The sequence below is a fragment of the Anguilla rostrata genome, chromosome 9 (assembly GCF_018555375.3).
Source record: "Anguilla rostrata isolate EN2019 chromosome 9, ASM1855537v3, whole genome shotgun sequence".
Classification (NCBI taxonomy): domain Eukaryota; kingdom Metazoa; phylum Chordata; class Actinopteri; order Anguilliformes; family Anguillidae; genus Anguilla; species Anguilla rostrata.
In genome coordinates, this window is record NC_057941.1 from 19,941,735 (window position 1) to 19,967,202 (window position 25,468).

Sequence of the window (25,468 nt, forward strand, 5' to 3'; positions counted from 1 at the left end):
CGGCCTTTCAGCCCAAACCGCAGCTCCGCACCGCAGTCAGACTGACATTTAATTCGCTACTGCGTCACCTACGGCTCTGCGACGAGAGGCCGGAGCCGAGGGACCGAAAGGCTGGCTCTTCAGGCCTTTCCAGGCCTGCTGGCAGCTTTCTAGGGGAGCTCATCACGGCTGGGGCTCTCTCTCCTGTGAGCTAGGACCCACGGGTGAAAAAAGTCATTTTTTAATTGAAACATTCTTTTATTCCTTCACTGAAATGATAAATCTAGTTTCACTCTAATCCAAGTCTCATATTTCTGCTGGAATGCTGAACTTGTTTCACACTAAAATAAAACATTTATAGATTTTGTATATACATTCACATTTAGGTTATTTTATGTTTTGAATGTGTTGTGGGCAATGTATTTTCCACATACATAACTTTACTTCAAAAGCACAGTTTAATTATCAGTTAAATCTTAATTTCATTTAATTTCATGTGAAAAAATAAGCCAATTTGGATAACCTATGCATGATTTTAGCTGCCTTTCGATGCTGATGTTGAATTAGTTTGAGGAGGGTTGTATCTGAGGGTTGACTTTCTATTCGAGAATTCTAAACAAATATCCTTGCACTGAGTTTAAATGACATTTAGCTGAATTTGTAAAACGGATTCAAGGCCATCGCTAGCTCATACATAGCTCCACAGCCTTTTTGAAGAATAGGTTTTCTATAAATAGAAGGGTTTCGCTTCAATACCTTCACAAATATTGATCACAGGGAGGTGGGGTTAGACATAAAACCTTCTGGGTTCAGTTGGAGAGATCAAACAGACATCAATAATCCTGATAACCTGTTCAGTGAGGAGGTAAAGACTAATGCTCAGCCGTTGGCTTCCTCCTGTCCTTGATGGCATTTAAACTAATCCAACCTGCTTTTTCTCGGAGAGAGACTGATTTAATGCCGTTAGTGATGGTAGAATGGGGCTTCATGGAGTTATCATGTTCTACCAATGGAGAGAAAAGTCTCGCAAGCGCATGGTAGCTCCATGCAGTATGGGGTTCATACAGGCAGAAATGTGGCCTGTCTTCTTTTCATATTGCCTTTTTCCGGATTTCTGTATAGCTGAAGAAAGCCCTCGGCAGATAACGTAAATCCATTCATTTGGATCCAGTTTCAGATTTCACTTCACTGTCCTCCTATGTGGAAATCCATATGTCAACAGCAGCGATTTCAGAAGAAAATACAGGCACATAACTGATTAATACACAACAAAACACAAGACAGAAACATAAGAATACTGCTTACATAAAATACAGCGATGTCGAGATGAGTGTTCTAGTCACTGTACCAGCATCACTATGTTTAAGAGTTGAATGGCTAAATGGAGACATTACTTCATCAGAAATCCCATGCCAGCTTCACGCTGATGGTACTTTTTCTGCAGTTACCGGATCAATGTCTCTGGGAACAATGGGAAGGGCATGTGTGGACCTGTGTGGGCAGCGATGGATCAGAACCCCGATTATGTCAACCTGACAGCCTCCTCATGCTGCTCTGCAGAACTTACACTTCTTGAGAAGTGGGTTCAGAAAGTTGTCAAGACTGTAATGGCATGTTATTCTCTATAATTTTCTAATCAGAGGTATGAATGCAAGGGCCCAGACATACACTAAACCACATGTACTCACAACAAAGTTTTCAATTACCTTCTTGGATGACCTAAAAGGTACCCATACAGGAAGAACGCTCTAAAAAAAAAAAGTGACTTCCCAGTGCATTCCAGGACTGCTTACACAGTTTTCAGAGGGATTTCATCACGGCTGGGTCTCTGTCTCAACAAATAACGTCTGTGAGCTAGGATAATGGGAAACAAAGTAATTTTTCATTGTAATGTTAAGCTACTGTATTGTTTTATATTAACCCAAGTCTAATGCAGCTACTGCAAATGTGAACTTGCTTCAGACTAAACAAACTAAAAATACATAGGCATTTATTTGCATAGTTTGGTTAAATTTAGGTTATTTTGTGTTCCAAATGTGTTTATTGTGGGCAGGAACTTTTCCACATACAAAACTTTAAAATGACTGTAGTTTCTGGATCTGCATCACTGTGTTCAGGAGTTGAATGGTTATTGAAATAACATTCTTACTGAAAAAGCAAGGGCTCAACCATTCACTAAACCATACAACCTCACAACAGAGGTTCACTTGCTTCTTGGACTCCTAAAAAGCCCCCACACTGGAAGAATGCCCAATTATTTTTGAAGACAACTTTTAAGCACTTATCTTGAAGAACCGGCAATAGAAAATCCAGACAGTTTTATTTCAGCAAATCAAAAACAAGAGACGTATTGCTGATGGGGGATTTCCAATCCAAAACTTTAACTGAACCAGCATTGCCCTATAAATAGTTTTCAGGTGGGGGAAAAAAAACAACAACCTGTGGCGGGCCTGTAATTTGTGGTAAGCTGACAGGTGGACGGTATCGATCGAACCTTGCTGTTGGCCTCGCGGGGCATCCAGGTGCGACACATCCTCCAGGGCAGACAGGCAGGCGAAGGGAGGGACGGGGGGTGTGGTTGTGATGCCAGACACCCAGAGGAATTGAGGTGTCAGTGTATGGCTTCCGATGAGGGATATCAGAGATTGGGGGGGGGGGGGGGTGAGTAATCGCAGCCGACCGGTCCCTTCTCTCAGTGATCAATAGGAGGCAGCGGGAGCGGGAATTAGATTCCAATCTCCACCCCCTTTTGCAGATTAAGCCATTTCCAGGACTGGCCATGTAATTGCTCAACCCGCAGACCCCTGCCACCCTTAATGCCGCCTCCCGTTCTGCTCGTTAGGCTAATTAAGATCGTAATGAAAGTGGAGGAGAGTTTGCAGGCCTAACAGGGGGACATTTGCATGCCTCCTTCTCTTCTTCCTCCTTGAGCCAGTTGAGAGTGATGGAGTTCATCTCTGCACTAATTTAACAATAATCTGCTTGTATATGAATTCAATTTCAGGTACATATTTATACGGCTGTCAAAATATATCAACTACAGCCACTTTAACATTTAGAAATTTATGTGACATTCAATTCTTGAAAATAGTATACACCAAACAAAATCCTTGTTTTCATACAGTGACAAATTTTTCATCAGGGCATAGGACGGTAAACTGCACTAACACAAATAGCATCTTAATTTGTGTTGACGAACTGTGCCGAAAAATTGTCATCTAAGACCTCTCAAAAGCTGAAAAGAAATTATACCGTCCTCTTAAACGTGATAACGGCCCCAAGTGGATGTCACCTCTACTCTACTGGCGATTCTGTGGAAAAATATTGTTCTAAGTCAGCAGACTGCTGCAGCTCTTCTGGCTGCATTGTGAAAAGGCACCTGTGTGTGAAAACAAAGCCCAGGGAACTCACTTTCTTGCACGTGCCCGGAATTGCGTACGCATGGCTGACATGACATGCTCTTGGTACCGACTGTCCAGCTCAACACCCTCTTTGGCATTCATACTCCAAATACGTACGGTAATACCCTGCCTTGTCACGCGAGAAAACCAGAAATAATAAAATTAACTTGAAATTCCAATTAGCTGCAATGTTTCATGGTGACTGCATGGCGAACTCTTCAGGGACCAATCTGAGGTTTCCTTTAAAGAGGCCCTTAAGCTGCAGGACCAGTCAGGCTGACTCCCTGTGTTTGTCCCCGTGATCTTCATGCTATAAGTAGAACTGACTGCTCATCACCCCCACATTACAGAGTTTCATTAAAAAATAGGGAGTAATAGCAGAGCCCCAGGTGCTGACAAGCATTGCAAATCCATCTCCCAACACAATTCCCTTTTCCACAGACTCGTGAGCCCCATTCCTAAAATCTGAAATGGCGTTTTTTTTAAAGTCGGTTCACCCAGGGGCAAAACAATTTGCTGGAATTTGCTGAGAGTTGGAGCCTGCACCTTAAGTTTGGAACCTTTAACTTGGAACTCAAAACTAAGAACTCGTACAGTAGTGTACTCAGAAGTTGAGGGCTTCCCCACTGTCAGGCAGTTCTCTTCTGACTGTTACCAGTACTGTACCATTCATGCTTTGTCAAATGGATCCCCCCTCGACCTGTGTGGCCATTACGAAGGAAGCAGGCAGACTCACACAGGTAAAGCCCCAGGTTTTTCTGCACCTGCAGAATGTCTCTCCCATGTGGGTCTTTGTGCAGAAGGGTGAAAATGTTCCACCTTTAAAAGAAAACTGCCAGTGCAGCTTCACTCTGCAATTCCCCAACTGAACACTTACTGCTCAGAAAACGACAGCCAGTGCTTCACAGCTGACTCCGTTGGGTCCTCCAACGCCTTACGAAAAGAAACGGTACAGACTTGTTTCACAGAGCCGAATCAGCTGCACGTTCACTCCAAAGCTTCAATTTTTCACTTCAAAAATCTTAGGGTTTGTTGTCACGGAAGGTTTGAAGGACAAAAAACAACCATGGTCTGGTTCTATAGGACTGAAATGTAGCCTCCATTTTACTTTAAGCTACAAGCATAATGCATGCTCGGAAGAGAAAGAAAAACTTATTTCCAGTGCTGCACTAATGTTACTTGCTGAGTATTAGACAATTAATATAATTTTATAGGACTTTTCAGTCCAAAATGAGGGGGGGAAACAGGCAAAAGCATTAAAAGGTTTTTAGTGGGTTTCACATTTCCAGTTCTGAAATAGCCTATTTAATCTATGAATAAAAGTAATCGTGGATAGAAAGTTAGTTTTGATTAAAAAGGAATGATGCTTTATTTAATTTTCTTTCATGCAGCCAGAAATTGGAACTTGCCTTCACCAATAAAGGAACATTACATAAGTTGAGCATATTTAAAGTGGTTTCAAATGGTCAAGGATGACAATGGGAGATAAATGTTACAAGCACATGGTAGGCTACATGCCATTAAGCTCGGCTCTTAAATTAGACCGGACGTGAACCATGCTCCCACGTTAAACTGCCAAATAAAAGCCAAGGTCTAAACTTAGCGTTAAGCCAGGCTGGTGATAAAATGACTGTGGGGAAAAATGCTGCTGCACAAAATGCAACTTTATTGTTTCATAAAACCGCACACATAATACAATGACAGTTAATACCCCTGGCTGCTATGATCAGTGAGGATGGCATGTTCCTTTTTCCCTTTCCTCCTTAGTATTCTGTGTTGATGGCAGTGGAAGTAATGTAGCCATGTACTGCTGTCTTGAAGACTCAATTCGCATCTCCCTCGTGAACAAGTCAGTGCCAGTAATGCTAACAGGCTGGGCTTACACAACAAAAATCCATCTATTGTTCAACTTATTTTGGTCTACTTATCATTTTCTGTTTTATTCTACTCCGTTCTAAAAGGATGATGGGTAACCACATGAAACCTGAATTCAGAGAGCTGGCCTGATTCTAGAATGATGAATAGAATTCCAGATCAAGGCTGCTCTATCAGAGGGTTTATTTAGCTCAGGGGAAAGACGGAAGGCGTCCCAGGCCTAGCCACGCCCACCTCACTGGACGGAAGAAGAAAGTTTGAGTTGAGTGGCGGGCTGCTCTGGCAGAGCTTGTTGCAGAGAAGGGGAGAGAGATTTGGAGGCGCGTTCCGTCTCCCAATGAATCGCGAGGCGAGTCGCAGGCACTGCTAAGAACAGCATTAGAAAAGTACACACGGTAATTGGTCTCAGATGCATATCACAAATCCCAGCTCAAGTGGAGCGTGCAGGAAGGAGGGCGAGACGCGCACCCGCTACCAAGCAACCCGTCTACCAGCCTGAGTATGTGTGTGGGGGGGGGGGGGGGATCCCAGAACTGGGCAGCACAATAGGCCTGGATCGAACACACTGGATTAACAGGGCTGAGAGAGGCAGGTCTGGTTAAAATGGCACGGATTTCAGTGTCGTGGCCAGCAGCCCAGTAACTGATCGCAGTGTCGCCACAGAGGAAGGGTTTCAGCCATGAGGGTTGTCTCTGTTCAGTGGACACGTCCTCCAGCCTATCGCAGTCTAAATAGACGCAGTCTATTGGAATGTAGAGGGACACAGGCTGACGGTGCTTATACAGACACAGTCTGTCGGAATGTAGAGGGACACAGGCTGACGGTACGTATACGGACACAGTCTGTCGGAATGTAGAGGAACACAGCCTGATGGGATGTAGAGGGACACGGGCTGATGGGATGTAGAGGGACACAGTCTGTCGGAATGTAGAGGAACACAGGCTGACGGTACGTATATGGACACAGTCTGTCGGAATGTAGAGGGACACAGTCTGACGGTATGTAGAGGGACACAGTCTGACGGTATGTAGAGGGACACAGTCAACATGCACTGTGGAGGAGTCAAAAATGTGTTCTCCTGACTCGCACCAAGGTGGATGCTTCAGTAATGCGATGGGCTTACAAATACCAGTGGGCAATCAAAGTTGCGAGATAAAAAAAGGAACACCGGGTTTAAAACACGTTGGATTTACTAAATGTCAGAGATGAACAGAAAATCCTACTGCTCTGGGAGAAGCAATCAACACCCCCCCCCCCCAACCCTCCTCCCCCCTCCACCACCTTCAAACACTTTTTTTCCAAGTGAATCGGAATACAATGCCCGGAATAAAATGCAGAATCATATATCAAAGGAATGCTCAAGACTCATTAGGCAATGTTCAGAAAAAGGATTGTCTTCAGAAATGGGAGAACTCAGAAAATTGATTGCATGACATTCACTTAGTGAGTCCTGAACCTGACCAGCAATTGGAACCAAAGGTGTACAGGACATCCGAAAAAATGAAGCTTTTAGCAACACACCCTTGATCTGGTACCAGCAATGACAGGAAATTGAAATTTACATGCTATGCTGCACACATTTCTGGCAAAGTTATGTATAATTTTGCATACCTGCATGAAACAACCGTTTCCATTTGTTGCTTCAAAATGTTAAATTGAGTGTTTTTCTGGTCATTTTTGTAAATAATAACCCACCTGTTCACAGGCATTTGTTTTTTACAGCTAACCCACAGGCACTGTACACAGAGGCCATCAAGTGTTACTCTGAAAGGACTGACACTCAACTTCTTTCCAATAAAAATAAAAAATAAAAATATGAAAAGTTTTTTGTGAGTATAACAAGTAAATTCGTACTGCCTCAGACATGTACACTGCAACGCTCACCACAGAGTGAGCAGTTTCCATCTCTGTAACACCGCTCTGCCTTAACAGGCAGGGAGTTCAGGTGCCCATTCGATATGATAACCGCTGGGATGCTTTCCCAATGTTACGGTGAGCGGTCATGAGCCCCCTTGTTTTCTTCAAGCCTGTTTCTCACCGCGAAACCCATTTGTTCCGCGCCTAACCAGGCCAGCCGGGGAGCGCGCCGTGGCGCTCCCCGACACGACAACCCGGGAGGGGGGGGGGGGGGGTTAAGGTCGCGCACACCGCCGCTGCCAGCCACCGCACTCAGCCCGCACGCGGCAGAGCCGGGTCTGGAAGCAGGGAAGAGGCGGAGCCAGTGACAGGAGCTGGGGTCACGGCTCCGGCGCCACAGGCTGCCTTGGACGGCCAATCACCTTCCTTGTTTTTATGGTCAGACAAAGATCCGTAATCCATTTCACAGTTTTAATGAGAAAATAAAAACATTAATTGACCAACTGTTTTTCATTCGACTAACCCTCACCTCGGCCCAAAGCCTAAATATACCCCACCCCCCCTTAAAATCAAGGAAGTCATTTACAAGAAGGAAAGAAAGAAAAAAAGAAAAAAGCACAATAATCTGAAGCTGAAGATGCCCGTGTCGGGAGCTGGTCGTCCGCGCTCCAGACGGGTTAATGTGGTTTCCTGTGATTGGTGGAGGGCGGTGGCAGCGCCGGCCCGGACCCGCCCGCGGCCGCCGGGTCGCCGGAGCCCTTCTGAATTCCCTTCCTGAACCGCGGCGGCCTCGCGTGCTTCACTTCACTTCCGCCGTAACTTTCCATTTTTTTACGTTTTCCAGGCGTCACCGTGACAGATGCCGCGATGCGAAAATCCGGGGTGCGGAAGGAGGGGGCTGTCCAAGCCTGTTCGATGGAAAGATGGTGTTGGGGAGAAAAAAAGAAGCTGAGCTTCCCCCCGCTGATCTGCGTGTGATCACTAACCCATCACTGGTGTTAACACTGCAGCCCAAAGACCAGCACATCTCCTCACTAAAGGTACTTATCTAGCAAATGAGCACTCTCTTTATCCATTTCTTTTTCTTCCTTATTGCTCCTTGGGTCATTTCATTTCTAATTTGTTTTTCAGCTCCCCCCCCCCTTCCGCGTGGGCTGGGACTATCTAGAGAGCTGTGGACGCTCTAGGGGCATGCGTGGATGTGTTTTCAAAAAATGTCTTCCAACCAACAGAAAAGATCTTAAACAGCTATGAGTAATACTTACATGAATGAACAATAAAATCTTTCCCAACTATTGAAAAGCACAACGCCAGGAACACTTAGGAACGGCACATGCACAGTCTGATTAGCACTGTTTACATGTATTTACAAGATAAAGAGAGATGGGCAAAACCCCGGCCGGCACTTTTGTGCTGATTCAGTGCATCTGTGCCAATTATGCAGCGGCTCAGATGCCGTTATTATATCAGTTTGACAGGTACTTTCATACTGCAGCTTCATAGGAAAACACAATCAATTGCCTACCGACTCTGTGACGAATACCCATTCTAATCTAATTAGTGTGCACTGTTCACTGACTAAAAGGCTTTTGATCACACATGCACACAATTATTGCAATTACAGAGATTGCATGCTTTTGTAAAGACACATATGAGTTGAAAGGAAATTAACACAGCATTCTTTTGTTGCTCAACATATACATATAACATTTGATTTTCTTGAAACCCCCCACCGCCCACTGGCCCTTTCAACTATAACACCAACGGTTTTTTATCCTTTTTTCAAAATGCCATGTCTTTGTACCCTGTCATACAAGCTCACCATGTGATCCCAAACTGAAAAATTGAAACCTAACCTCTAGCGCCCAACCCCATGCATAGGCCCACCTTTATAGTAGTACATCCCCAGGCTGACAAACATTGCAGTATAGCCTACTGCATGAACAGAACTGTAACACCTCAGAGACTACATAGCACCTTTATGAAATCGAAAGTCATAACCCTTATTAGTGTTACCCAAAGAAAGTGTTAGTAGTCAGTATGTTAGTAGTGGGCAGAGGTGTCGACAAGGGAGGGGGATCTGGGGGTGTGTGGTGAGAGCTGTGCATGGGGAGGGGAGGGTGTTTGCACTGGCAGAACATACATTTTCTAAAATTGACTGTGGTAATTAAGCACATGGTATTACAAGTGGTCACATCCCGAAGCAACCACGGCACCAGCTCTTCAGTGAGCCCACTCTGCTCAGGGAAAAGGCAGGTGAAATTAAGGAATGATGGTAAATCTAAATCCTTGCACAATTGGGCATACACTCCGTGTACCAGGTGCTGAAAGCACACATGGCCGCCTCTCCAAGCACTGGATTTCCAGCTCTTATAAAGCCTTGCTTTCATTAGCAGCACTGCTGCTAACAGCAAGCGTCTCACTATGGCTACTACGTTCATCCATTTTTGCTATATTGTCCTATAGATATTTGCCAGATGAGTATTGCAACTAACAATGAAGGAACTGTAAACAAGAGGATGGTACTATGGTACCAGTAAGAGTAAGCAATGTCTCATTTCGCTTTGATGTGAATGGAACAAGTCATTTTAAGAATGTTGCAAACCATGGGACTAAATTATGCCTTAAGAGCTAATTTAAAGGCTAAACTATGGCAAAAGAATAATTAATTTAAAACTATATCTTCAGCCATCAATGGTCCAGTTAAAATCTTAACTAGACATGATATCCAAGCGATCAATAGCAACAAGAATCTCCTGGATGGATTTATTATGATATTTGTGGACAAAATAACAATTGAAGCGCTACAGATAATTCTCTTGAAAATCTATATTTCTATGTTTCAGTACAGTGAACTTTAGTTGTGCATATACGTTGTCATTTTGAACCACATTTTCATTACCGTCAACTAGAAACGGGTGACGGGTGGTCGGGGGTGGGGGAGTACTGCGATTACTAGGCATTGAGTTTAAAAATAAACAACTAAAATACAACAAAGTCTTTCTGGATAGGAGCAAATCTGCGGCTGCCCAGATGAAGTCAATGTACGGGAAACACTGCTTGTAATAAGTCTTTGTAAATATTTCCATCAGCATACAAATTATAACGTGCATTACCAGAGCACTGGTAATATCATATTTGACATGTTCTATGAAAACACTTGTTAATTGGTTGTAAATGTTTAATTAAAAACATTACTCTTCATGACATCTTCATTATTTATATAATGGGCATCACTCTTGTCATAAGTTTAACAGCCAGTGGCCAGTAATTGCCACAGTGTTGTGAAGCATTATGATACAGATTGAATCAATTATGCCACTTACTGAAAACCATTTGCTATAATCTGGCAATAGTTATGACACTATAACACTTAAGCCAACTTGGAAAATAAATAATATAAGACATTTCCAGAAATAACGTGCTTTTGATCCGTAAAAATCATCAAAGTCGGGGAAATTTAAAGTCTTGTGAACATTCTGGCAATAAGTACGCAAGTAAGTAAAAAAGGAAATAAAGTGAATAAATAAATAATATTTATTTGCCAGAGCCAACATAATGGCTCTCACAATTTGCTCAAATGCAAATGTGCACTTCATGCTTATACTGTCTCAAAAAAAAAGCAAGCTATATTTTTCTCACCCTAAATTACCCTCAAGCGTGAAGCGACCATCTTTCTTTCTTTCGAACTTGCTTTTTCTCTCATCAAAATCACACCAAGAAGCCAACTGCAGGGGAAGGTTACGCAGCTAATGCAAATCTGAAGATCCACCAAAACCTTTCAGACATTTAGTTCCAAATCAGCAGCTGCCCACTTCCACACCATGAAATATCACTGCAAATGAAAGGACACAGCCAGGTTGACTATCATCGCCCTAATGTTATTTTTTTGCCCGATGTTATAAATCGGCCATTTTTACTCGTGAACATGAATAGAATGAAAGATGAGCTCGATATGATCTGAAAATTGTTGCTTTATTGTCTTGTTGTTAAATGCATTATTCTGTGCTGCAGGCTGTAGCCTATTAATGCATATTGTCTAGCATCCATATAGGCACATTCACTGAGGAGAACAATGAGAATTGCATTAGCCTAAATAACTAATCATGCAAGATCAATACAACTTATTTTGCCAAGAAAAGGTTCACTGAATGCACACAGATGCAAATAGCCTTTTTTCATCCAAATCATCCTGTCGTGGAAAACATATGTATATTTGTATACGTCATCTTTATGAAAGTTTTGGTTTCCAAATAGTTTTAAAAGCACAGAAATACAAGATTATGTTATGTATCATTAATCACCCCTGCCTATCATACATGTTAATAATAGATATAGCTGGACTTACAATAATTTGTTCAAGAAACTAAATTCCTTCTGCAAAAAAAAAAAAAAAAAAAAACCTAGAGGGAACTGAATAATAAATAATACCCACTTCAGTGTTACTGTAACAGAGTGCATAACAATGATGCATTATATAGCACTTACATTGTGTTTCCTACACAGCTCATATAATTCATTCAGAATGCAAGTTATGAATGCTAGTGAAAGGTTCATGAAAAAATACACAATCCAACACTTATGGAGGCATGAGTTCTACAGTTTGCGCTTTGCTAATCACTTTTCATTAAAACTGCTGGAAAAGCAAGCACATGCGCACACACACAAACTGTACACACACAAACATATGCATAAACATGTGCACATGCATATATACACACCCACAAACACACCAAGGTACAGCAAAAGTTCAGCTCCTGGTTGTCATTGGAAACAGACATGGACAAATGATCATCTCTAACAAAAGCATTTTAAAGATTACACTCTCTCTCATTCCAGACCTTTTTATGATGCCACAGTGACATCACTGCCAACAACTAGCAACAGGTAATCTGAATACACACCAAATCGCATAATATAAGAGCAAGCCGTGTTAGATTTATGGTTCTGTGTACATAAAAGAAAATGAAGCCAAATATGCATACAAGTATCTAGTCGACGTCACAGCACTGAATGACTCTATAAATGCCTTCGTGAGAATTTCTTTGTTGGGCTTTCATTTTCCAATTTATTCTGGAACTCAAAGGCAAGAGCCCGAAAGGTGCATTTCTCTGCGGTTACATGAAAATGCTAAATGTGGGAGAGAAGAAAAAATATCTAGTTTTCAAGTTCATAATGTTAACCATGTTTCATTTTGAGTTTGTTGACAGCCATTATAAAATGTTCATGTTTTTGGGTCATCCTCTTTTGCCTTATAAAATTCAGAGCCATAGAAATGGCTGCCATAGAAACCTCCGTATTATGGTGTAGTAAAACGGGAAGAAAAAAAGGAAGAAAGAAGTATAAATCTGTCCAGTATTTTATATATATATACATATGTATATATATATATATACATATATATACACATATATGAAAGAAGCTAATGTAATTGTCATCATTCACAGATCTGGCACAAGGTTTAAGGCAAAGCACCTGCCAGCATCGCGCTCTCCTGATGGGCTTCTTAAGCTTGTGGCGTGAAAGCAATTTGACAGATTAGTTACGCGGTTGGCAGGTGGAAATAAGACAGCCCTGGAGGATGTGCGTCGGGGTCTTCTGGTGCCTGCTAGAAGGCGCAAGCCTCCTGTTTTCTGAGAGGTCTGGTGTACTCAGCCACCTTAGTTCAGAATGGAGCCTGTGAGGGCAGGGAAGGTCTAAAGGAGGGACAACTCTGACAGGGTCGAGAGTATTCTTCCAGGGCCTTGAAAAAGAGGAAGTGATTCCTGAGGGTTTGAGCATGAACCCCTGATGGGCCTCTTACAGTATTTCTTTGGTTTGGTTTTAGTATTGTGGTCCGAATCCATGCTGCAAGTTCACTGATCCTTAATGGAGTGAATGGGATGACATGTTGGGTCATCAATGAAATTAACCATCAAAAAGATGTGCCAGCATAGCACCGAAATGATTGAAAAACCTACTGCATCCAGGATCTAATACCATTACAAGAACCAGCATGAACACAAGAATTATTGAACCATATTTGATCTAATATCAATTAAAACAGAGGAATGACGATACATTTACAACTACAAGCTAAAATATTTGATACTCCACAGGTAAGTATGTCTGCTGTGCTGACACTTCATTATAATGAATAAAATAAATATTCCTGTATTGTTACGCACCCTTGTGGTAATGGCTGGCACTGTGACTGTCGCAGAACACAAAGCTTGGTTTTGACCATAGCGTCCCCGCCCATTACCATGCAGTTCTGCATTATGCCATTTACAATAAGCTCCATCTTTATATTGGCAGCAGTGTTTTTCTTACTGGTCGCAGTGCAACCAGTAATTTATCACTATGTATACCTCATCAGTTTTTTAGGTGACACATTAGCAAGAAGTAGGCTAACATTTTTGGAGGCCTTTGGAGTGCTGTCTGCATACAACCCAGTTTATTTCTATACATGTGCATAAATGCTAAATGCCATTGGTTAAGTCCAGAAACCACTTCAGTAACAGATAATTCATGGTTAGTGTGCTAAAGCTGTCCTAGGACAGTCCTGGTAATAAATTAGTTAAATGCCTGCACAAAGACAATATCTCATTACAGTACAGACTAAAGGGAAACTTTGGCAATGCCTCACTGTAATTTGGTGGAACGAAAAGAGAAACTTTCATCCCATTAACACAAATTACCCACTGATATAAGGGCCATCACTGAAACATGGCCCTAAGAATGGCTTTAAAATGGGGCTCAAGTACTATTTGTTCCCATAGGTGTATATTTAGGGCTGGAAAATGTTCAGCTCTCCAAGATAAATATGATAAAATTTTCCTAATTTTTCTTCTATATAAAAATATATATCACTCATACTTGGGATTTGACATCTTAAAAATGAATTTTGTGAGTCATCTATATATATATGAGATATATATATATATATATATCTCATATGTTCTAACAAACAGCCAAATTTTATAAATGTAGTGTAAAATTACAGTAGACTCTTGACAGTTGTGCATGTGCTTGGACCTATGGTGGCATCACACTCAGAAACAAGAGTGTGCATATTACAGAAATGAGTTAAATCAGTTCGACTTATGCAGGATCACATAAGCCTTCTGCAATAAATGGAGCATTCATTTATCCAGTAGGCTATTCCAAGCAGTTCAGTGAGCAAGTAGTTATTTGTAAAAATAAATATTAATTATTATATACACACTACATGGTCAAAAGTATATGGACACTACTAATTAGTGGGCTTGGCAACTTTAACAACACCCATTGCCAGCAGGTACAGAAAAATCAAGCATGCAATCTCCATAGAAAAACATGGGTCATACTCAAGAGCTCAGTGACTTTGAACGTGGCACTGCTGTCATGGGATGCCACCTTTCTAGCAAGTCAGTCTGCCGAATTACTGCTCTGCTAGAGTGGTCCCGGTCAACTGTAAGTGCTGTTAGTGTGAAGTAGAAATGTCTCGGAGACTGCCTCTGGAAACAACATCAGTGCAAGAGCCGTTTGTCCAGAGCTTCATGAAATAGGTTTCCATGGCCGAGCAGCTGCACACACTCCTAAGATCACCATGCGCAAAGCCAAGCGTCAGCTGGAGTTGAGTAAAGCATGCCACCATCATACTCTGGAGCAGTGGAATCATGTTCTCTGGAGTGATCAATCGTGCTTCACTATCTGGTAGTCTGACGGAAGACTCTGCCTGCTCGACTGCATAGCGCCTACTGTAAAGTTTGGTGGAAGAGGAATAACGGTCCGGGGGCTGTTTTTCATGGTTTGAACTAGGCCCCTAGTTCCAGTGAAGATAAATCTTAATGCTACAGCATACAATGACATTCTACAATGGCTTTCTGGCAACAGTTTTGGCAAGGCCCTTTCCTGTTTCAGCATGACAATGCTCTCGTGCACAAAGTGAGGACCATAAAGAAATAGTTTGCCAAGCTTGGTGTGGAAGGATTTGACAGGTCTGCACAGAGCCCTGACCTCAACCCCATTAAATACCTTTGGGATGAATTTGAAGGCCGACTGCAAGCCAGGCCTTCTCGCTCAAGATCAGTGCCCGACCTCACTAGTGCTCTTACGGCTGAATGGAAGAAAATCCCCTCAGCCCTGTTTCAAACTCTACTGGAAAGCCTTCCCAGAGGAGTGGAGGCTGTTATAGCAGCAAAGGGAGGTCCAACTCCATATCAATGCCCATGGTTTTGGAATGAGATGATCAACAAGCACAAGCACATTCAACGTGGCCATTCTTAGGGGGAGACATTGTCAAACAGGAGAGCGCATTTGTGAAGGGAGAGTCGTTCTAAATCAAGCATCGCTTTTTAGCAAGTCAGAGGAGAATGTAAGAATAACCTACAGGCTCCGAAGTCATGCCAAACTCCAGTTATCGGATGAGATTGGAGATTATCTGGAGCCAACAGCAAAATTAAGCCACACCATCCCTGTAGTGACATAACTCCACGCTGCATTTCCTGGCATGATGACTATTGCGTACGGAATTAAACAATGTGAAATATTAAATTCTATAAAAACGTCTGTTCTTGCCGGATTTAATAATGATAATGATAACCAAGTACCGCACAAGTTGTGTCCATGTCTGAAATAACTCACCATGAGTCAAATGTATAAATTGCCGTTATTCAAATCATAGTTACATTAAACCCACGCAATTTGCTCCAGTGAAGCGCCATTTTCTTTTTATAAGAACTTTCAGCAAAATAAACAGAACTGAACTCATAAGTCACGACTTTCTTTCTTTAATGGCTAGCTTGCTAGCGAGTGATGTTACCCTCTCTTCATCACGCCAACCCGCTCCGTTCGTATTTAGTAGGAGAGGCAATCTGTCACTGGTGTTGTCTGACGCCCGCCCATAGACTGTAAGTACCCGCTAATTGTAATCTTAAGTAAAGCAGCTACCTGAAGCATGCACAGTAGTTTTGGGCTATGTGTCTGCACTTGCTACAGGTAGAGAGCTGGCTAGGAGCTCATTTTAATCAGGATGACAGCTACTCTGCAACAGGTTTTACAGTGGAATTCCCCTTTAAAACCATGTTCTGTTTTACTAATGAGACGTGTAAACACTCTCTCTGCACATTTATAGGTGACAGTACTTATCTATTACATCCACAGATCCTGACATCTGTCCAAAACTTCACTTCACCAGAGATGGAGTGGTACAGAAATTCTGCTTTACGGCCATGTGCAAGACGCATCTTATATACCGATAGTGCATTTAAATGAACAAGCTGTGGCTGTGCTCATACCGAAAGACAAAACCAGTCTTAGTAAATACCCTGCCGAACTGAAAACATGTGGCAACACAGAATTTTGCTGCCCAGATGGTAAACTGCGACATCCTTGAAGGAAATATGGCCCATAATATTTACATTCTGTATAGTCTGGAATTTACATTTTCGAATGAGTGTCCAGTAAGTTTGCATGATGAAGAATTTGGACTGTCAACATCGACTAGTCCCATTTCACAAAGCTTGCAGCCAAAAGCCAGCACTTGCCAGATGTCCATAAGAAGGGATGGGCATTTCAGATAGTCAGAGTTCTGAATATTCCACGGATGCTTCAGGGAGAATATCTGAAATCAGCCCCCTAATTTTTTTTTTTTCTAAAAAGTCTACAGACTCCCTGCAGTGAGATATGCATTCACTCTCGCTTTGAAGAAGGAAACAAAATAAATAAATGAAATTAAAAACAGAATTAAACTGAATTAAATGCTGGTTATTTATGCAGACCTCTTAAGCCCTCTTACAGTGCCAGTGATGGAATAGAAGCTAAAGTATCACGCTAAACTAAGTCATGTTTATGCCTTCCCAATCCTGCAATCTCTCCTCATAATAGCCACCTTCGGCTTTACTTACAATTAAACAAATTACTGGAAGTCTATCCAATCATTTTGCAAAGTGGGAGGGAGGCAGAGGGGTAGGGGTAGTTAAACTGAGTGAAATCTTATGTACCATAAGTTTTTTTTTTTTAAAGCCACACAGGTAGCCTAATACCATTGGCCTGCAGTCTAAGTAAGATAGGCACTAAAGCTGCAGGAAATATGGCTAAGATGAAGGAGTTAGGTTCAGATGTGCAGGGCCAAGTAAACATCGTGGCAAGGTTGTAAAGAAGCTTAAGATTTCCAGTAGGCGTGCACCGATTTTTCAGATTTTTATGGCCGATTCTGGTTGCCGATTTTTAAAAGCCAAATCAGCCTATTCCAATTCTGATAGCCGATTTTTTAAAGTTTTTATTTATTTATTTATTTATTTACTGACCAGGAATAAGCGGGTATAGATGGATGGATGGATGGATAAACTGGACTTGCCTGAAGGTACATTGAACCTGGAGCATATCTTGATATGTCCTATAGATGCCATGGTGAACCTACTGGCATAGAGAAAAAAATACCAGAACTTGACGATGAAGCAGTTACATAAAATACTATCAGAACCGATAGGATTGATGAAAAATATTACGAAAATAAGAAAAAAACAGATTTTAATGACTTTAATGACTGCTTCACACACTTTGTATCGTTTCCAGATGGCTGACATTTCGAGAAAGATAGAGCACAGGGCAACTCTTTTCAGTTCATTATGGTTTGATTGATAACACTTTTATCCAGTAGAGGAACGTATAAGCTTGCCAGTGGTATATTGCTTATCTAATTAGAACTTTATAACAAAGATTGAGAGCCCCATGCAACAGCTTGAATTCTTACTGCAGTACAATGTTGTGGAGTCAATTGTAACATTACGCAGCAATATACAAGCTCTTGTTTGTGTATATTGTGCATATTTGTGTTTTTTAACTTCTTTTGGAAGATTTTACTAATTTTGTCAACTCATCAGCGTGGCTAAGGCAAAATCTGGTCTTGCTGACATGGATGTAGGGAATGGGTCAAAAGAGGGGGAAGCATGAAGTCTAGCCAGGGCACATATAAACATGGCAAAGATGTACGTATTACTGTTTGTAACATTTCAATTATTTACATAGTGCCATATGTTTGATTTGGTTATATTCGCATTGGTCATAACAGGCAACTCTTAGCAATTGTTAATAATGCTCAGCATACTTGTATTTGGGGCTAAATAGTTTGTGTAGGGGCAATTGGTAGCACACCTTGGGCAGTGTTAGCGTAGTGGCCCGCTTTAGAATTCATACCACTTGCACTGAAATTCAGGGCCTTTCAAGAGGTTTGCGCTATTCTCTAATGCAGACATTTTACATACCATAGTGTAAGCATTTGTAGTTGGCTTAGGTTTATTGGCAACATTTTTTGAAAATGGTAGATGGTAGAATAACATTTTATTGTAATCTTATTGCACATAATGTGGGATGTTAGTATATCCATGGGCTATACTTGTCACTAAGGGCATGGAAAATACTGTGTGTAGATATATGTTTCCCTTGGAGTGATGATACAGTAAATGCTAACATTTGTAAAATGTCATCCCATCCCCATGCAGCAAAAGATTACATACTGCAGAGTACAGAATAACATATGCGAGTGAATGATTACATATTTAGGTACAGCCGGGTGACAAATTAAAGGAAAACCCAATATAAAGTGTCTTAGTAAGGTGTTGGGCCACCACAAAAGCCTCAATGTGCCTTCACATATACTCTACAAGTCTCAGGAATTTTATTGGAGGGATGGAAAACCATTCCAAAATCTTCCATTGGTGTTCATTTGGGTTGAGGTCACTCCAAAGGCCACAGCACGATTCATATAATTTTCAAACGTATCGAACCATTCAGTGACCCCTCGTGCCCTTTGGATAGGGGCATTGTCATCCTGGAAGAGACCACTCCCAAGGTGGAAGGTGATCACTCAGAATAACTCGGTATTGACTTGCAGTTACTCTTCCTTCTAAGGGGACAGGTGGACCTAAACCATGCCAGGAAAATGCGCCCCACAGCATAATAGAGGCATCGGACCCACTTTCTGTAGGGGTCAAACAGGCCGGTACCATTCTCTTGGTGTATGCCTCACATGCACTTGCCCACGTGTTGAGAATATGGAGAAGGTTGACTCATATCACTATTTTCCACACCAGTGCCTCTGATTTTTGCACCACTGAACTCTCAAATATATTTTCCTTTGTAATGAGAGATTTATGCACTGCAACCCTACTATAATATCCCTCTCTATGCAGTTGTTGACATACTGTTCTTGCTGAGAGTTGGATCAGGTCCTGCACTGACATTCTCAGTCACCTGACTTGCTCTTGTTTTTCCTTACAGATTGCACTAATGCACGAGCATCACGATCATCGAATGTGCCCTTCCTATTGAAACACTAGCCAGTTGAGCAGTCTTTGTGACTGAAGCTCCTGCCATCCGTGCCCCGATAATGGACCCTTTTTCAAAGTCACCGAGAGCTTTTCCTCTTGCCATCTTGACTGAAAATTGAGGTCAGCTGGGCCTGCATTTTTATACATGCCACAGAGCATGAAAGAAAGTTAATCGCTTAATTGTATTATGCAGTACACCTGTATGGAAGCATCTGCATTCATTATGTTTGTCCACTCATTTATTCAGGTTTTTCCTTTAATTTGACACCTGTCTGTATGTTTACCACAGTATGTCACAATGTTTCCTCATTATTTTTTTAACCATAAGATGTTTTATAATGAAAAAAACATTTATTCATTTTTTGGACCACTAGATTTCATAGACCCCTATGCTGATGAAAAGATAGCAATACCCACTTCAAATGATGCAAAAGTGAGTTTATAGTGAAAGCTGATTTATAGTGAAATATAAGATGTTATAATTTACAGCAATGCACAATTTAGATATTTTGGATATATTTGGAGACACTAAGGGACACCAGGGTACAGTGCTTAGTTTTTGCTCCATGGATCATTAGTTGTTTTGCCTATCACCCTCAGATTTTGCACACTAGTGGAGTTTATGATCCAAGACATGTATAACATGTATTTGCCTGTTTTATGTGTGAGAGCTCTCAGTATTTCATTTCAAACTAAAGGAGAACAACTTCACTTTGCATTTTTGCCAAGATAATTGCATTTGTGCCACTTTATTTCTACCTGAATGATGAATATAAACTAATAAGTTGGTATTGTAAATGGTAAAAATGTCTTGCTGACATTTTCTAAATCTCTGTGATGCTCACATATGGTGTATAAAGCCTTAAATAGAACACCCCCTAAATGGGTGAGGATTGGCCAGATTTGGCATCTGTAGGAAGGGTACAGACATGGTTGAATGCTTCAAATAAATAACACATTTGTACTAAAATGAGCAAATCCTCTGATCTTACAGGAGTCTCACTCAGTAAATATACAGGACACATTTATTTGGAAAAACATCAAAGAACCGTCATTCATGGACATCAAGCTGACACTGTAGCAAGTATGATATTGTAATTGTTGGTTTGCTAGCTCTTACAAATTTCCACTTTACTTATCATGTTAGACGCGCATTAAATTAGAACAGCGAGAGAACTTTAGCAGACACAACTTCATGGTATATGGAAAAATAATGCACACGTACGTCCCAACCAATCAGAATTGAGCACTCACCCAAGCTGTTGTCTATTAGTTTTGTGGGCGTGCAACATTTGTGACCCTGAAATCAACAGAACATGAGTTTCACTCAGGAATGCACCGATATATATCGGCCAACGATTGTTATCGGCTGATAAACTTAATTTGCATCCAATGATTATTTAAAAATAACTGATGGTCAGTGCTGATGTCCTGTCAATCCAAAGTAAAAAGTATATTTTATATTTGTAATCCAAGAGTTGGTTTTCATTTACTGTCAGATACAGAATAATTACCTTTTGTTTTCCATATAAAGATCTTTCCCTATGAGGCTCGCAAAATCTTTTTTTTTATTATTCCAAAAATAACAGCAAATATCTATTCATTTTGAAATCAATAATCATTTGCGATTGGGAGCCTCTGCGGGGTGCCTTTCTCCTGTGTTTATGATGTATTAATATTTTGCAAAGGTCAGAGTATGTTATGTTACCAAGGTGTATAAAACCTTGGTAAACCTCCAAAGTAAAAAGCCAGGTGTGTCCCTATTTTTTCCACCAATTTCCTAGCAGTGCTTCAGAAATATATGACCCCAACAACTCCCTGGCACGTTAATGCAAATTGATTTCATCAAATACATTTTTAATGAATGTTCTAAAAAAAAAAAACTTTAACACTGAAGTTTGTAACATTCTTAAAAGATGAACATTTAACACACTGATCAAGTATCAGCATGGTATGGTTCAAGAACATGCAAAAACGTGCCAGTACCAAAGCTCAAAGCCCCTAGCCATTAGGCTGCTGCAGTTGATTTGTTTCTGAAGGCACAGAAAACAAGGGGGTTCGACCACACTGCCAATAAACCTTGCTCAGCCAAACAAGTAGTAGTGCAAAATGGACTTCCATTTTAGGACCCTGTAAGACTAATGGCAAAATCACAACTCACTCAGTTCCTGCAGGAGGTGGAAAAAGACTATTCTAACGGCTGAGGTTGTGGTAAGAAAAAAATACATTCAGCTTGATTTGCATGATCAGTGGGAGCCTGATCAAAGCCAGTCAGACGTCACTGCATTTCAAAGGGTCCAAAGCGAAGCCAAACGGTCTGCTGTCAGTTGTAAAAGCATGATGGTGTCAAATACGGGCTGAGCAGTAGGAACTTCCGTATGACATGACCTTCTTAGTGTGTGCTACAAATGCTTCAGAGGAAAAATCAGGAGAATTATCACTTAGCACCTACACAACTGCACATATACTTATAAGAATATTATAAGACGCAACATTTCAAAGCTCATGCAAATCATAAAAAATGTCAACCCACGCACTGAATGTCCAACATTGAACGTACACATTTAAAAGTCTATTTTCAAAACCTTTGGGTTTAATTTCCTCTCCAAGAAAAGATTCAATAGGTTTCCTTTTGTGAAAGGCATCACACAAAGAGTAACGGAACCTCAGATGGGTCAGAATCCCAGCCCCAAGCAGATCACTGCCTAGGGGGAGATTGTACCACCCGAGGCCGCCCATGAGGCAGAGAGCATGTGGGTCAGGGGTGGGGGGTCTATTCTCAGTGGGTCACATGATGGGAAATCATAAGCATCCCAGCATCCACACTTAGGCCAGAAGCCAGTAACCCTCAGAACCCGTGCGGGTAGCGGGAAGAAGTGTTTTGTGGAGGTGGTAAAGCCCCGCCCATTGCTGCAAACTCAGAGGAAAAGGGAACTTCACCAAGGACTACTGCCTGTCAGTCTCCTTCTCCCTGCGTGGGAGATGGCTGACGATAATTAACCTTCAACAGCAGCCCTGGCTTGAACACCTCAAATCACATCAACCCAATTCATGATTCTCCATCTCACTGCTGCTTAACCTTTCTGTAATCCTTTGCATAAACTAATGGCCCCTTTTCTGTTTAGCTCATTACAGTGCAAGCATTGCTGAAGAAGTAAAGGCACAGAACAATAAAACAAACAAACATATCAACAGAATTATGGGACTCCTGCAAGCAAGCAAATAACTTGAATATGAAAATACACATTTCATGACATTATAAACGTTGTCATAATAAAGTCATCATACATTAAATTGTTGAAATAACTTATTTTAGCTGTAGCCTGCCACTTCGATTTCTCAAAAGAATAATAAGAAAAATAATATTTGAATAATTTACGTACATTGGTTTATTTAGGCAGTTCGCTGAGGGGCACAGCGCTCCTAGTCACTCGCATTCAGTCGGGATTCAATGGGTTAATTAACAACCAGGATAGCCATAACGCGTCAAACTGTGATTGATTCACTGCGTGTCAGTAAAGCAGGTTTATGGAAACCTGCGTTAAAACAGTACCACCGGGGCTGATTCACAAGTCTATAGGCTGGCTAAAACAAGTGGTTGGAGGAAAAATCGCCTCACTCATTTTGTCGACAGCCGAATACATGCAAATGTATAGACACATCTAGACTGCGAAACTGGAAAGCAAACGAGGGAGAGGCTTCCTCTAACAAGACCCGTTAAAAACTCTGAGCAGCCATTCACATCACATCAGAACAGGACAGTTGCATGGTTTAAATAAAAAAAAACATTTCTCGAATGCATTAAGTAGCCTACCCTAGGTACGCGATTCCATTGATTAATCCATGAATAAAATTACTGACACATAAAATAAGACTCTGCCAATAACACTTAAACTCGACCCCAAAATCTTCTTATCAGGTTGATCAAAGAAATAGTAACAGCATCTACACAGTCGCAATCTAACTTAGTTACAACATATTGGGACCAGTTAATCTTACCTGTTTTTTCCACATGAGCTTGCGTTTCCCGCTTTGGTTCCGTGCTTCCGCTGGGCTGTAGATGTTTACGTGCAGCCTATTTGTTAGCTATATATTTTCGGAGTTTTTTAAGTACCGCAGGAAATAAACTACATGCAGATAGAAAAAAAGATATTCAGTCCGCTGCTTTGTCCTGTTTCTCGGCTTTTTAAGTACGCATTGGAAGAAAAAAACGCAGTAGCCGAATGTTGCTAGCAATACAATGCGCGATTATTTTGCAAAGAAGCCCAATGTTTTTTATTTGACTACTTTATACCGTAAAACAGCAAACGCACACTCCGCATCCAAACTGTCAGAGGTGATGAACAAATAATAATTTTCTTAAATCCATTGGGGAGTGCAGAGGTCTGGTATGCAGCCGGACCGCGTACAGACAGAAGCCTTTTCCATTCTCTTTTTTCCTCGTGAAAATAATGTAGAATTGAACGAATGTAGACGTAGTGTTCCCTTGAAAAGGCTCCGTTTTCACTCACCCTTCTTGATGTAGTTGAAAATGCTTAGCGCAGCAACAGAGAAAGAACGCGGAGCAAATGAATTTATACATAGGTAGCTTACAATTGTCCCTGCTTTACTGAACTGGATCTGCCTGGTGCACTGATAGCATTCAAATCACTTTGAATGTAAAAAACGGCACAGATAGTAGATCAAAAATATCGAGAGGGAGAGAAAACTGAATGTGCGAAATGCAGTTGGTCAGGCACTGCTGAAGTCATTCACTTTTGTACCGTGAAAGCTCCGCGCCGTGGTATAACCGTCGAACAGCGTCAAGATCCGAAATCTGCAACAATTCAATACGCGCTGTTAGAACCACACACCTACATAACAGGTGCGCGCAATTATACGAATCAACAGTATCTTTGATAATTTTGTAATATGGCCGCTTTTATTGTATAGCCTATATAAATAGTCTACTTACAACCTACTACCATCCGTTGTCATTATTTTATTTTTGGTGAGGGAGGTAGATATTTTCCAAGTGAATCAAATCAATTTTGGGAGGGATGTTGTGTGAGGGACAAGTGAGATGAGATGGCTTTGCAAGACGTCGATATTGTAGTTTTAAACAATACATTCTTTATTCTTAATCTTTATGGATCTTTCAAATTTATGTAGATTTACGTGTACGTGACGACATGACAAACTTTAGGTGAGCAATTTTAAATTAAACTATTTGTTTCTGAGTTAAATGGGGCGTTTGAGTAAAACCCTAGTTATGTGATTATTGAACATAAAGAGAGCACTCATCTACGCAAAAGTAATGGAAAATATGCTGATAATTATATGCATATATAGGCCTACCTTTATAATATCAAATTGTTTTTAGGTATGACACATGGCAACTCTTTTTTCTTCTTTTTTTAAGACAGCAACCAACATCGCGTAGTCAAAAGGTGTAATAGATTACTAATGCTACAGTAAAAGATCCAGGTGCGCAATTTAGTTACCGACTACGGGACGTTAAGCAATGAAGCAGATCTGTGTAATGAAAGGCAATTTGTTTATGACCGAAGACAGTAGGCTCTTGATTCCACCCTCTAGTAAGTATTTTCTCTCATCAAGTACGAAAAACTCTCCATTCGCTCTTCCATTATCTCTTGTTCTCCCTAGAGGACTCATTGAGTGCTACGCGTATGAATCAAAATATGCTACATGTGCGAAACTACTCCTTAATAAGCAAGCTGAACTATTTTTGACTTTGTAGATGCACTGAGAATTGACTGGTCCCTCTTTCTACAACAAATGAAGCTCGCGCAAACATCCCGATTCTTATTCGGTAAAGATGGAACGCGTGTTCTTGCCCTGGGAAGAAATGACCAATTGAACTTGTTGGAATAAATACCATTTTACCTCATTTGACGCTTCTCGTTTCCTGTCTGCACAAAAAGCTTGACAAAACTTTTAATCGGCCTGACCTTTCCTCGTAGGCTACCTCAGTATCTAACGGAGACTAGACCCTCATTGGTAAACGGCGATGAATTTAGATGCACAACGAACGCTGACACGGCACAAAGAGATGTGAGGAGA

General features: G+C 41.2%; 1 protein-coding gene across 2 annotated transcripts in view; it reads right to left on the minus strand.

Moving 5' to 3' along the window:
- The window catches only part of LOC135263214 (glutamate receptor ionotropic, kainate 4-like), a 308,654-nt gene extending 284,437 nt beyond the window's left edge, over positions 1-24,217 (minus strand). For both annotated transcript variants that reach the window (XM_064350945.1, XM_064350944.1), the window contains exon 1: positions 23,405-24,217. The gene's annotated coding sequence lies outside the window, so the exon portion shown is untranslated. The remainder of the gene's footprint in view (positions 1-23,404) is intronic.
- Positions 24,218-25,468: the final 1,251 nt, after the last annotated feature.